This window comes from Cervus canadensis, chromosome 1 (assembly GCF_019320065.1).
Source record: "Cervus canadensis isolate Bull #8, Minnesota chromosome 1, ASM1932006v1, whole genome shotgun sequence".
NCBI classification, from domain to species: domain Eukaryota; kingdom Metazoa; phylum Chordata; class Mammalia; order Artiodactyla; family Cervidae; genus Cervus; species Cervus canadensis.
In genome coordinates this window covers 77,658,252-77,671,620 of record NC_057386.1, presented here as the reverse complement: position 1 = coordinate 77,671,620, position 13,369 = coordinate 77,658,252, and positions in this window count along the sequence as shown.

The following is a 13,369-nucleotide window of genomic DNA, read 5'->3' as shown; positions in this document are numbered from 1 at the left end:
TACTTGCTGGGAAAGACAAAGTATCCAACAAAAAGTGCCTTTGCTTCTAGAACATTCTCAGGTGGAAGGAATAAGTCAGTTAGGAGTGAGCCCTTTTTGATGTGGCCACCTTGAGAGAGGAGGATTAGCCAAGATCAGGTTCTCTTCCTGACGCCTGAGCAACTGGGAAACCATTGAAAGAGGACCAGAACTCATTTCTGGCTAGAGCGCACACTCAGCTTCTTTTGGAGGATGCTTTAAAAATCAGTTAAACTCCATGGCTTTTGGATGAGAGCCCAGCAGTAGACAAGCTGCAGTCCAGGAGGCAGAAGCAATATGGTGCCCACTACCCGCCAGTCTCAGTCAGAGGGGGACACCTGGACAGTGAACTTATCTTGGGCCTCCAGGTGGCTGCTAAGGAAATGAGTGGTTGGTACCTCAACTTCAATCGTAGTTCACCACATACTCAAAATATGGGCTTCTGCTTTAAAAGTCTGAGTGCTATTAACTAAAGGAGTAAAGAATTCTATTTTCTCTCCTGATAGGTAGGACATTACAACAAGCTATTTCTCTGCTAACATGGGCCTTCTTTATGAGTCCAGAATGAGACCTAGGAGTTGAACTGTGATGTAAGTCCCAAGGAGGAAACTATAGTGCCATCTTAAATTCCATCAAACACAATTATGAACAGCAACAACCTGTGACATTCAGGACACTAGAAGTAGTATATAGGGCTTTCCTGGTGCCTCAGTATGAAAGAATCTGCCTGCAATGCAGGAGACCTGTGTTCGATCCCTGGGTCAGGAAGATCCCCCTGGAGGAGGGCATGGCAACCCACTCCAGTATTCTTGCCCAGAGAATCCCCATGGACAGAGGAGCCTGGCAGGCTATGGGGTCGCAGAATCAGACACGCCTGAGCAACTCAGCACAGCATAGTAGTATACAGGACTTAAAGTTCAGCCGGGCACTGGGCTTTGTTAAAAGCATCATACTTCAACTTTCGGAGAGATTTTTATACAAGCCTCATGCACTATCAGCCAGAGACCACCTCTCTTATTCTGCAATGCAATTTAAGACTTTCAATAATAGCCATATATGACTTTATTATCCTTACATCATGAAGCTTAGTGTCCTCTACTTGGCAATTCAAAAGCACTTGCTAAATAAAATTAAATGAAATGGAATTAACTTCTTGCAAAGACTAGAAATTTAGCAATTTAGTGTATCTCTCCCATATGATCCTATCTGTGTGACTTTGTTTCAACTGAATGAGGTACCTAATTAGGGGGGAAAAACGCTTTGCCCTCCATCTATGACAGGGGTGATCAAAACTGTTATGTTTGGGGAACAACTTTTCAAAGTTGGGTTACCCCCTTATACTAAGACCAAGTAGAGAATCACAGCTAAGTCATATAACATCATTGATTAAACAAATATATTTCATAGGTACTAAAGAAGCATGGCTAGATGGTGAAAGTCGCTCAGTCATGTCTGACTCTGCAATTCCACAGACTGTAGAGTCCATGGAATTCTCCAGCCCAGAATACTGGAGTGGGTAGGCTTTCTCTTCAGGGGATCTTCCCAACCTAGGGATTGAACCCAGGTCTCCTGCATTGCAGGCAGATTTTTTACCAGCTGAGCCACAAAGGAAGACGGAGAATACCGGAGTGGGTAGTCTATCCCTTCTCCAGGGGATCTTCCTGGCCCAGGAATCAAACCAGGGTCTCCTGCATTGCAGACGGATTCTTTACCAACTGAGCTATCAGGGAAGCCCTCAAATAGGTTTAAGTCAGTCTTTCAAGATAGCACTGACTATGTTTTAACTTACTGTCACTTGGACCTATTACTGATGAGATATTTTACATATTTTGTCTGCTGTTCTTAACAAATAAAAATAGACATGTAAGAGGGAACAGTCATCTACCACTCTGCTCTCAAAAACTCAGATGGCTCTCGTCATTGTTTAGAGAAATCCACCTCCAGCTCAAAGGTCAGAGAAAAAAGGAAAGAATTAATACTGTTTTAAAGAGTTTCAAAATATTCTTATTCAGACATAAGAAAGAATGGAATAATGCCATTTGCAGCAACATAGTTGGACCTAGACATCATCATACTAAGTGAAGTCAGACAGAAAGACAGGTATCATATGATGTTATTCATATGTGCAATCTAATTTTTAACAGATGTAAATAAACTTATTTACAAAACAAACAGACTCACAGATTTAAAAAAACAAATTTATGGTTACCAAAGGGAAAACCTGGTGGGGAGGGGCATAAATTAGGAGCTTGGGACTAACATATATACACTACTATAAATTAAATAGATAACCAATAAGGACCTACTGTATAGCACAGGGAACAGTATTCAACATTCTATAATAACTTATATCAAAAAAGAATCTGAAATAGAGTAACTACATGTATTGGGTTGGCCAAAATGTTGATTCAGGTTTTTCCATAGGATGTTATGAAAGAACTTGAACAAATTTTCCGGCCAACTCAATATAACTGAACACTATGCTATATACCTGAAACTAACACAACAATGTAAATCAACTAGACTGCAATAAAATTAAAATTAAAGAATAAATAGCATCAAAATGAACCTTACAAGGGAAAAGATAAACCCAAACAACATGGAGAAAAAAAATATTAAGAAATGTTCCCTAATATTTGCTAAGGAAATGTGTCATTCACCGTCAGTATATTAGGAAATACAAAGCCAGTTCTATAGCAGCTGCTTACCTTTTCGTGGCATACGGAACAGCTAGAACACTATTATCATTATAACCATCATCATCGCAAAGCTAACTCTGAGGTGGAAGTGGAAGTGTTAGTCACTCAGTTGTATCCGACTGTTTGCAACCCCATGGACTGTAGTCCACCAGGATCCTCTGTCCATGGAATTCTCTGGCAAGAATACTGGAGTGGGTAGCCATTCCCTTCTCCAGAGGATCTTCCCAACCCAGGGATCAAACAGGGGTCTCCTGCATTGAAGGAAGATTCTTTACCATCTGAGCCACCAGGGAAGCCCAAAGCATGCTGTAGTAAATATCCATGGTGGACAGAGGTGAGCTGCAGGGATTGAGAGGCACCTCAAGACCAAGGAGAGTGCGTCTCAAGCACTGTTGCCTCTAGAACAGTGACTGGCAAACTGCAGAGGGCCAGGTAGTAAATATTTTATTGACATTTTGCCTAAGTAAGTGTCTGTCTCAACTATTCAACTCTAGTGTTGGAGCACAAAATCAGTCACGGATAATACATAAAGGAATGGAAATGGCTGTGGTCAATAAAACTTGGCTTGCAAAGATAGGAAGTGGTGGGATTTGGCCACTGGGCCAAAAGTTGCTGACCCTTACTCTGGGAGAATAAAATGGGAACTGAGTGAGTAGGCTTTGCACATGTCTCCCCCGCGCCCGCAAACACACACACAAGAAAGCTTTATTCTTGTCTCTCTTGCCTACTGAGTTTCCATGTGAGATATTGCTTTTAAATACTTTTACAACTGAAAAATAGATAAGTAAAACTTTGAAAACTAGTTTAATAAATATTATTTAAAAATACATACCTTCATTAAAAGGACAGCATTATTTAACTAAGTTCCACTACTTTTTCAGGATCTAAGATTCAAAAGAAACCAATACTTGAAGAAATACTAACACCTAGGCACAAAGAAAGTTATTTTACTCACTAAATTTTTAAATGGCATCTATTCTTTTCCTAAACCTAGATCCTTCTTTTTAGTTTTAAAGAAAGACAAAGTTAGTTTACTCATTTGGTTTTTCACCACTTCTGTACTTACAAATATTGAAAAATTTTCAGATCCTTGGGATGTTTATGAGCTCTGTTTAAGTCAGTTATAACTAAAGCATGAAAAGAAGTGTCAGCACTTTTAATTACTTCCTTAAACTGATATATTTAGATGCAAAACTACATGTGATACCTGAAGGGAAAAAGTTTCTTGGAATTAAGAGTGGGAAGGATAGATAACACTTTAAACTCATTTTTACCTACCACTCTTGAAAGAGTATCTTTACTAACCACAGGGAAACCTTCCAGCAGACTTCCCCTTTCAACTTAATCTGCTAGTAGTTTTCACTACATATAAAATAGATAATCAACAAGCAACTACTGTACAGCACAAGTAACTCTACTCAATACTCTGTAATAACCTAAATGGAAAAGAATCTGAAAAAGAACAGATGTATGTGTATGCATAACTGGGCTTCCCAGGCGGTGCCAGTGGTGAAGAACCCACCTGTCAATTCAGGAGACACAGGAGGACACAGATTCTATCCCTGGGTCAGGAAGATCCCCTGGAGGATGAAATGGTCAACAACTCCAGTATCTCTGCCTGGAAAATCCCATGGAAGAGGAACCTAGAGGGCTACAGTCCATGGGGTTTCAAGGAGTTGGACACGACTGAAGAGACTTAGCATGTACATACACATATGTATAACTAAATCACTTTGCTGTACATCTGAAACTAACACAACATTATAAATCAACTATACTCCAATATAAAATTAAATAAAAAAAACTCTCCACATTGTCACAAAAAATAAAAATAATATTCATTTTAAATTTCCTAGTAGTTTTCAAACTTCAACTGCATAATACTTAATTAAGAATGCCCAACAAAGATGCAAAATTCAATGAGTCTCATTCAGAAGATCTGAGGTCAGGCCCAGGAATCTGCAGTTTTAATAAATATCCTCTGTGAGTGATATACACTTTGGGAAACACCACAGTTGAGTGAAATAATGATATATATTGCATTGATTTACAAAAACAGGTTCTTACCCTTCTGATAAGTGGAAGAATCAGAGAATAGTAATTTTTTAGACAAGTGTTCTCCATTGAGATTTTTTTCAACGACCTGTTTGCCCTAAGTAACTGAAGAGTATTTTAACTTCTTTGTTATTCCATTTTCTGGTATTCACTGACATCTCCTCCTAACAAAATATTTTAAAAATTTATAACAACACAACTACAAGATATGTCCGATATTTTAAAGCAGCACTGGTTTGAGACCTTTCTCAGATGTCTTTGGGGAGTTGAGTTTATATTCTATTCTAAAAGAACCAACCCTCAGTAGACACTGGTGTTATAGTCAGACAAGTTGAAATCATTGTACAAGGACATTTTTAGTCAGTTCCAGATTTCATTCAAACAGTATTAAAAGTTTCTTTGTACTTCATTTTCATGAGAATAACTGCTATAACTTCTAAGGGAAAAAAAAGAATCATGGGAACTAGAAGTATTGATCTTTGATGAAAAAATTTTTTAAAAAGAAATTTATGAGAAAGAGCAAAATACATCTAGAGTACTAAGTGCAAGCATAGTAACAATCTGGAAATGCTGAGAAGATACAATAAATACTTCATTATGAGAGTCACATTCAGTTGAATACAGGGTGCAAGACAAAGAGAAATGGGTCCTGATTTCTGTGTCATTTTCTGTCAAAACTCCAAGTTGCTGATGACATAGTTTTAGCCATTTTTGGAAAAAAACAAAATGTGTTTTGGCGCACACAAGTGAAGCCCTTCACTAATCCAGGACTGCTGATGTGAATGCAGCACAGGTTTATTTACAATCAGGCCTCACATTCCCAAAAGGAAAATCCCTTTTTAAAAATCTTTAGGGAGGAGCCAAGATGGCGGAGGAGTAGGACCGGGAGACCACTTTCTCTCCTACAAATTCATCAAAAGAATAACCGAATGCAGAGCAAACTTCACAAAACAACTTCTGATCGCTAGCTGAGGTCATCAGGCGCCCAGAAAAGCAGACCATTGTCTTCGAAAGGAGGTAGGACAAAATATAAAAGATAAAAAGTGAGACAAAAGAGCTAAGGACGGAGACCCGTACCGGGAAGGGAGTCTTAGGCGGCCTTGCTTGGGCTAGGGTCCGGGCCTGAGTGCCCTGAGGACAATCGGGGGGAGCTTCTGTGAGGTGCCAACTTGAACTGTGGGAGACCAAAGGAGAGAGAGAAAATTGACCGGCCGGAACACACTGCCGGCCGTTCGCAGAACAAAGGGACGGGGAAAGTCCCGAGAAGAGCTCGCAGGCTGCGGACCGGCCCAGCCCCGCCGGAGGCAGGAGGCAGAGGGGAGGGGAAGGTCGCGGCGAGACACAGGGCGCAGGCACCCGACCGGCGCGGGGCGGGGACTGGGGCTGGGGACGCGGAGGGCGGAAGGCGCGCGCACCCGCCTGGCGCCAGCGGAAACTGAGACTGGGTCCGCGGAAGGGAGTGGGTGCGCCACACCTGGGGATAGCGCGCCCACCAAGCCCCTGGCTGCCTGGACCGCTCTGACGGGGAAGGCACAGAGAGCAGGCGCAGCTTTTCCTTCCGCGCTTTTGTGTAACACCCGAGGGCTGGAACCTCGCGCAGCGCGGGGCGCGCTCCATATAGAACAGCCGGGAGCCTGAGCAGCGCAGACGGAGAAAGCAGCGTCAGCCCCTTCCGGCAGCGCCAGCCCGCCCCCGCAGGGCCAGCCCCTCCCCGCAGCGTCAGCCCCGCCCCCGCAGGGCCAGCCCCTCCCCGCAGCGTCAGCCCCGCCCCGCAGCGCCAGCCCCGCCCCGCAGCGCCAGCCCCGCCCCGCAGCGTCAGCCCCTCCCAGCAGCGCAACGGAACTAGCTACCTGAATAAGAGTCCGCCTCCGGCCGCCTGTGTCAGGGCGGAAATGAGCCTCTGAAGAGACCGGCAAACAGAAGCCAAATAAACAAAGGGAACCGCTTCAGAAGGGACTGGTGCAACAGATTAAAATCCCTGAAGAAAACACCGACTTCACCGGAAGGGCCCTGTAGATATCGAGAAGTGCAAGCTGGAACGAGGAGCTATCTGAAACTGAGCCGAACCCACACTGACCGCAACAGCTCCAGAGAAATTCCTAGACATATTTTTACTTTTTTTTTTTATTTTTCTGTTTTTTCTAAGTAAGGAAAAAAAAAAAATTTTTTTTCTTTTTATATTTTTCTTTTTTATTTTTTCTCTTTTATTTTCCTTTAAAATTCCCTATTACTCCCCCATTACTCCTTAACTTTCATTTTCATAGATTTTTACGATTTTTTTAATTAGGGGAAAAAAAAATTTTTTTTTTTTTTTTTTCTTTTTCTTTTTTTTTCTTCTCCTTTTTCTTCTTTTTTTTTTCTTTCCTTTTTCTCTTCTATTTTCTATTTTTCTTTTTCTCTTATTTCTTTTAAAGTCCTCTAGTACTCCTCTACTACTCTTCATTTTCATCTTCACTACACTATAACCTTACAAAAAAAAAAAGAGAAGCCCTATCTTAAAACCGAAGATTATTCCCTCCCAATCTTGACTCTCTGTTTTCTACCTCAGAACACCTCTATTTCCTCTTTTCCCCTTCTCTTCCCCATCCAATTCTGTGAATCCTTGTAGGTGTCTGAGATACGAGAACACTCTGGGAACAGACAGCTGCGTAGATCTGTCTCTCTCCTCTTGAGTCCCCCTTTTTCTCCTCCTACTCATCTCTATCTCCCTCCTCCCTTTTCTCCTGTTCATGTAACTCTGTGAACCTCTCTGGGTGTCCCTAACGGGGGAGAATCTTTTCGCCATTAACCTAGAAGTTTAATTATCAGAGCTGTATAGTTGGAGAAGTCCTGAGACTACAGGAAGAATAAAACTGAAATCCAGAGGCAGGAAACTTAAGCCCAAAACCTGAGAACACCAGAAAACTCCTGACTACATGGAACTTTAAGTGATAAGTGACCGTCCAAAAGCCTCCATACCTACACTGAAACCAACCACCACCCAAGAGCCAATAAGTTTTAGAGCAAGACATACCACGCAAATTCTCCAGCAACACAGGAACATAGCCCTGAATGTCAACATACAGGCTACCCAAGGTCACACCTAACACATAGACCCAACTCAAAACTCATTACTGGGCACTCCATTGCTCTCCAAAGAGAAGAAATCAAGTTCCACGCACCAGTACACTGACGCAAGCTTCCCTAACCAGGAAACCTTGACAAGCCAAACGTCCAACCCCACCCACTGGGTAAATCCTCCACAATAAAAAGGAACCACAGACCTCCAGAATACAGAAAGTCCACTCCAGACACAGCAATCTAAACAAGATGAAAAGGCAAAGAAATACCCAACAGGTAAAGGAACAAGAAAAATGCCCACCAAGTCAAACAAAAGAGGAGGAGATAGGGAATCTACCTGAAAAAGAATTTAGAATAATGATAATAAAAATGATCCAAAATCTTGAAAACAAAATGGAGTTACAGATAAATAGCCTGGAAACAAAGATTGAAAAGATACAAGAATTGTTTAATAAAGACCTAGAAGAAATAAAAAAGAGTCAATTAAAAATGAATAATGCAATGAATGAGATCAAAAACACTTTGGAGGGAACCAAGAGTAGAATAACGGAGGCAGAAGATAGGATAAGTGAGGTAGAAGATAAAATGGTGGAAATAAATGAAGCAGAGAGGAAAAAAGAAAAAAGGATCAAAAGAAATGAGGACAACCTCAGGGACCTCTGGGACAATGTGAAACGCCCCAACATTCGAATCATAGGAGTTCCAGAAGAAGAAGACAAAAAGAAAGGCCATGAGAAAATACTCGAGGAGATAATAGCTGAAAACTTCCCTAAAATGGGGAAGGAAATAGCCACCCAAGTCCAAGAAACCCAGAGAGTCCCAAACAGGATAAAACCAAGGCGAAACACCCCAAGACACATATTAATCAAACTAACAAAGATCAAACACAAAGAACAAATATTAAAAGCAGCAAGGGAAAAACAACAAATAACACACAAAGGGATTCCCATAAGGATAACAGCTGATCTATCAATAGAAACCCTCCAGGCCAGAAGGGAATGGCAGGACGTCCTGAAAGTAATGAAAGAGAATAACCTACAACCTAGATTACTGTATCCAGCAAGGATCTCATTCAGATATGAAGGAGAACTCAAAAGCTTTACAGATAAGCAAAAGCTGCGAGAATTCAGCACTACCAAACCAGCTCTTCAACAAATGCTAAAGGATCTTCTCTAGACAGGAAATGCAGAAAGGTTGTATAAACGTGAACCCAAAACAACAAAGTAAATGGCAACGGGACCACACCTATCAATAATTACCTTAAATGTAAATGGGTTGAATGCCCCAACCAAAAGACAAAGATTGGCTGAATGGATACAAAAACAAGACCCCTATATATGCTGTCTACAAGAGACCCACCTCAAAACAAGAGACACATACAGACTAAAAGTGAAGGCTGGAAAAAAATATTTCATGCAAACGGAGACCAAAAGAAAGCAGGAGTCGCAATACTCATATCAGATAAAATAGACTTTCAAATAAAGGCTGTGAAAAGAGACAAAGAAGGACACTACATAATGATCAAAGGATCAATCCAAGAAGAAGATATAACAATTATAAATATATATGCACCCAACATAGGAGCACCGCAATATGTACGGCAAACACTAACGAGTATGAAAGAGGAAATTAATAGTAACACAATAATAGTGGGAGACTTTAATACCCCACTCACAACTATGGATAGATCAACTACACAGAAAATTAACAAGGAAACACAAACTTTAAATGACACAATGGACCAGCTAGACCTAATTGATATCTATAGGACATTTCACCCCAAAACAATCAACTTCACCTTTTTCTCAAGTGCACACGGAACCTTCTCCAGAATAGATCACATCCTGGGCCATAAATCTGGTCTTGGAAAATTCAAAAAAATTGAAATCATTCCAGTCATCTTTTCTGACCACAGTGCAGTAAGATTAGATCTCAATTACAGGAAAAAAATTGTTAAAAATTCAAACACATGGAGGCTAAATAACACGCTTCTGAATAACCAACAAATCATAGAAGAAATCAAAAAAGAAATCAAAATATGTATAGAAATGAATGAAAATGAAAACACAACAACCCAAAACCTATGGGACACTGTAAAAGCAGTGCTAAGGGGAAAGTTCATAGCATTACAGGCTTACATCAAGAAACAAGAAAAAAGCCAAATAAATAACCTAACTCTACACCTAAAGCAATTAGAGAAGGAAGAAATGAAGAACCCCAGGGTTAGCAGAAGGAAAGAAATCTTAAAAATTAAGGCAGAAATAAATGCAAAGAAACTAAAGAGACCATAGCAAAAATCAACAAAGCTAAAAGCTGGTTTTTTGAAAAAAATAAACAAAATTGACAAACCATTAGCAAGACTCATTAAGAAGCAAAGAGAGAAGAACCAAATTAACAAAATTAGAAATGAAAATGGAGAGATCACAACAGACAACACTGAAATACAAAGGATCATAAGAGACTACTACCAGCAGCTCTATGCCAATAAAATGGACAACTTGGATGAAATGGACAAATTCTTAGAAAAGTATAACTTTCCAAAACTGAACCAGGAAGAAATAGAAGATCTTAACAGACCCATCACAGGCAAGGAAATCGAAAGTGTAATCAAAAATCTTCCAGCAAACAAAAGCCCAGGACCAGATGGCTTCACAGCTGAATTCTACCAAAAATTTAGAGAAGAGCTAACACCTATCTTACTCAAACTCTTCCAGAAAATTGCAGATGAAGGTAAGCTTCCAAACTCATTCTATGAGGCCACCATCACCCTAATTCCAAAACCAGACAAAGATGCCACAAAAAAAAGAAAACTACAGGCCAATATCACTGATGAACATAGATGCAAAAATCCTTAACAAAATTCTAGCAAACAGAATCCAACAACATATTAAAAAAATCATACACCACGACCAAGTGGGCTTTATCCCAGGAATGCAAGGATTCTTCAATATCCGCAAATCAATCAACGTAATACACCACATTAACAAATTGAAAGATAAAAACCATATGATTATCTCAATAGATGCAGAGAAAGCCTTTGACAAAATTCAACACTCATTTATGATTAAAACTCTCCAAAAAGCAGGAATAGAAGGAACATACCTCAACATTATAAAAGCCATATATGACAAACCCACAGCAAGCATCACCCTCAATGGTGAAAAATTGAAAGCATTCCCCCTGAAATCAGGAACAAGACAAGGGTGCCCACTGTCACCACTACTGTTCAACATAGTGTTGGAAGTTTTGGCCACAGCAATCAGAGCAGAAAAAGAAGTAAAAGGAATCCAGATAGGAAAAGAAGAAGTGAAACTCTCACTGTTTGCAGATGACATGATCCTCTACATAGAAAACCCTAAAGACTCTACCAGAAAATTACTAGAGCTAATCAATGAATATAGTAAAGTTGCAGGATATAAAATTAACACACAGAAATCCCTTGCATTCCTATATACTAACAATGAAAAACAGAAAGAGAAATTAAGGAAACAATACCATTCACCATTGCAACAAAAAGAATAAAATACTTAGGAGTATATCTACCTAAAGAAACAAAAGACCTATACATAGAAAACTATAAAACACTGATGAAAGAAATCAAAGAGGACACAAACAGATGGAGAAACATACCGTGTTCATGGATTGGAAGAATCAATATTGTCAAAATGGCTATTCTACCCAAAGCAATCTATAGATTCAATGCAATCCCTATCAAGCTACCAACGGTATTTTTCACAGAACTAGACCAAAGAATTTCACAATTTGTATGGAAATACAAAAAACCTCGAATAGCCAAAGTAATCTTGAGAAAGAAGAATGGAACTGGAGGAATCAACCTGCCTGACTTCAGACTCTACTACAAAGCCACAGTCATCAAGACAGTATGGTACTGGCACAAAGACAGAAATATAGATCAATGGAACAGAATAGAAAGCCCAGAGATAAATCCACGAACCTATGGACACCTTATCTTTGACAAAGGAGGCAAGGATATACAATGGAAAAAAGACAACCTCTTTAACAAGTGGTGCTGGGAAAACTGGTCAACCACTTGTAAAAGAATGAAACTAGAACACTTTCTAACACCATACACAAAAATAAACTCAAAATGGATTAAAGATCTAAATGTAAGACCAGAAACTATAAAACTCCTAGAGGAGAACATAGGCAAAACACTCTCCGACATAAATCACAGCAAGATCCTCTATGACCCACCTCCCAGAATATTGGAAATAAAAGCAAAACTAAACAAATGGGACCTAATGAAACTTAAAAGCTTTTGCACTACAAAGGAAAATATAAGTAAGGTGAAAAGACAGCCCTCAGATTGGGAGAAAATAATAGCAAATGAAGAAACAGACAAAGGATTAATCTCAAAAATATACAAGCAACTCCTGCAGCTCAATTCCAGAAAAATAAATGACCCAATCAAAAAATGGGCCAGAGAACTAAACAGACATTTCTCCAAAGAAGACATACAGATGGCTAACAAACACATGAAAAGGTGCTCAACATCACTCATTATTAGAGAAATGCAAATCAAAACCACAATGAGGTACCATTACACACCAGTCAGGATGGCTGCTATCCAAAAGTCTACAAGCAATAAATGCTGGAGAGGGTGTGGAGAAAAGGGAACCCTCTTACACTGTTGGTGGGAATGCAAACTAGTACAGCCACTATGGAAAACAGTGTGGAGATTCCTTAAAAAACTTGAAATAGAACTGCCATATGACCCAGCAATACCACTTCTGGGCATACACACTGAGGAAACCAGATCTGAAAGAGACACGTGCACCCCAATGTTCATTGCAGCACTGTTTATAATAGCCAGGACATGGAAGCAACCTAGATGCCCATCAGCAGAGGAATGGATAAGGAAGCTGTGGTACATATACACCATGGAATATTACTCAGCTGTCAAAAAGAATTCATTTGAATCAGTCCTAATGAGATGGATGAAACTGGAGCCCATTATACAGAGTGAAGTAAGCCAGAAAGATAAAGAACATTACAGCATACTAACACATATATATGGAATTTAGAAAGGTGGTAACGATAACCCTATATGCAAAACAGAAAAAAAGACACAGAAATACAGAACAGACTTTTGAACTTTGTGGGAGAATGTGAGGGTGGGATATTTCAAAAGAACAGCATGTATACTATCTATGGTGAAACAGATCACCAGCCCAGGGGGGATGCATGAGACAAGTGCTCGGGCCTGGTGCACTGGGAAGACCCAGAGGAGTCGGGTGAAGAGGGAGGTGGGAGGGGGGATCGGGATGGGGAATAAGTGTAAATCTATGGCTGATTCATATCAATGTATGACAAAACCCACTGAAATGTTGTGAAGTAATTAGCCTCCAACTAATAAAAAAATTAAAAAAAAAAAAGAAAAGAAGAAAGCAGCAATCCAATGTCAGCTCAGATTATCCTCAACATTAACAAGGTGGCTGTAGAGTCATTCTAAGAAATGACTTTCTGCTCCTATTAGCAGACTTATTAGACTTTAGCTTCTGTTTCACAAGCATGTC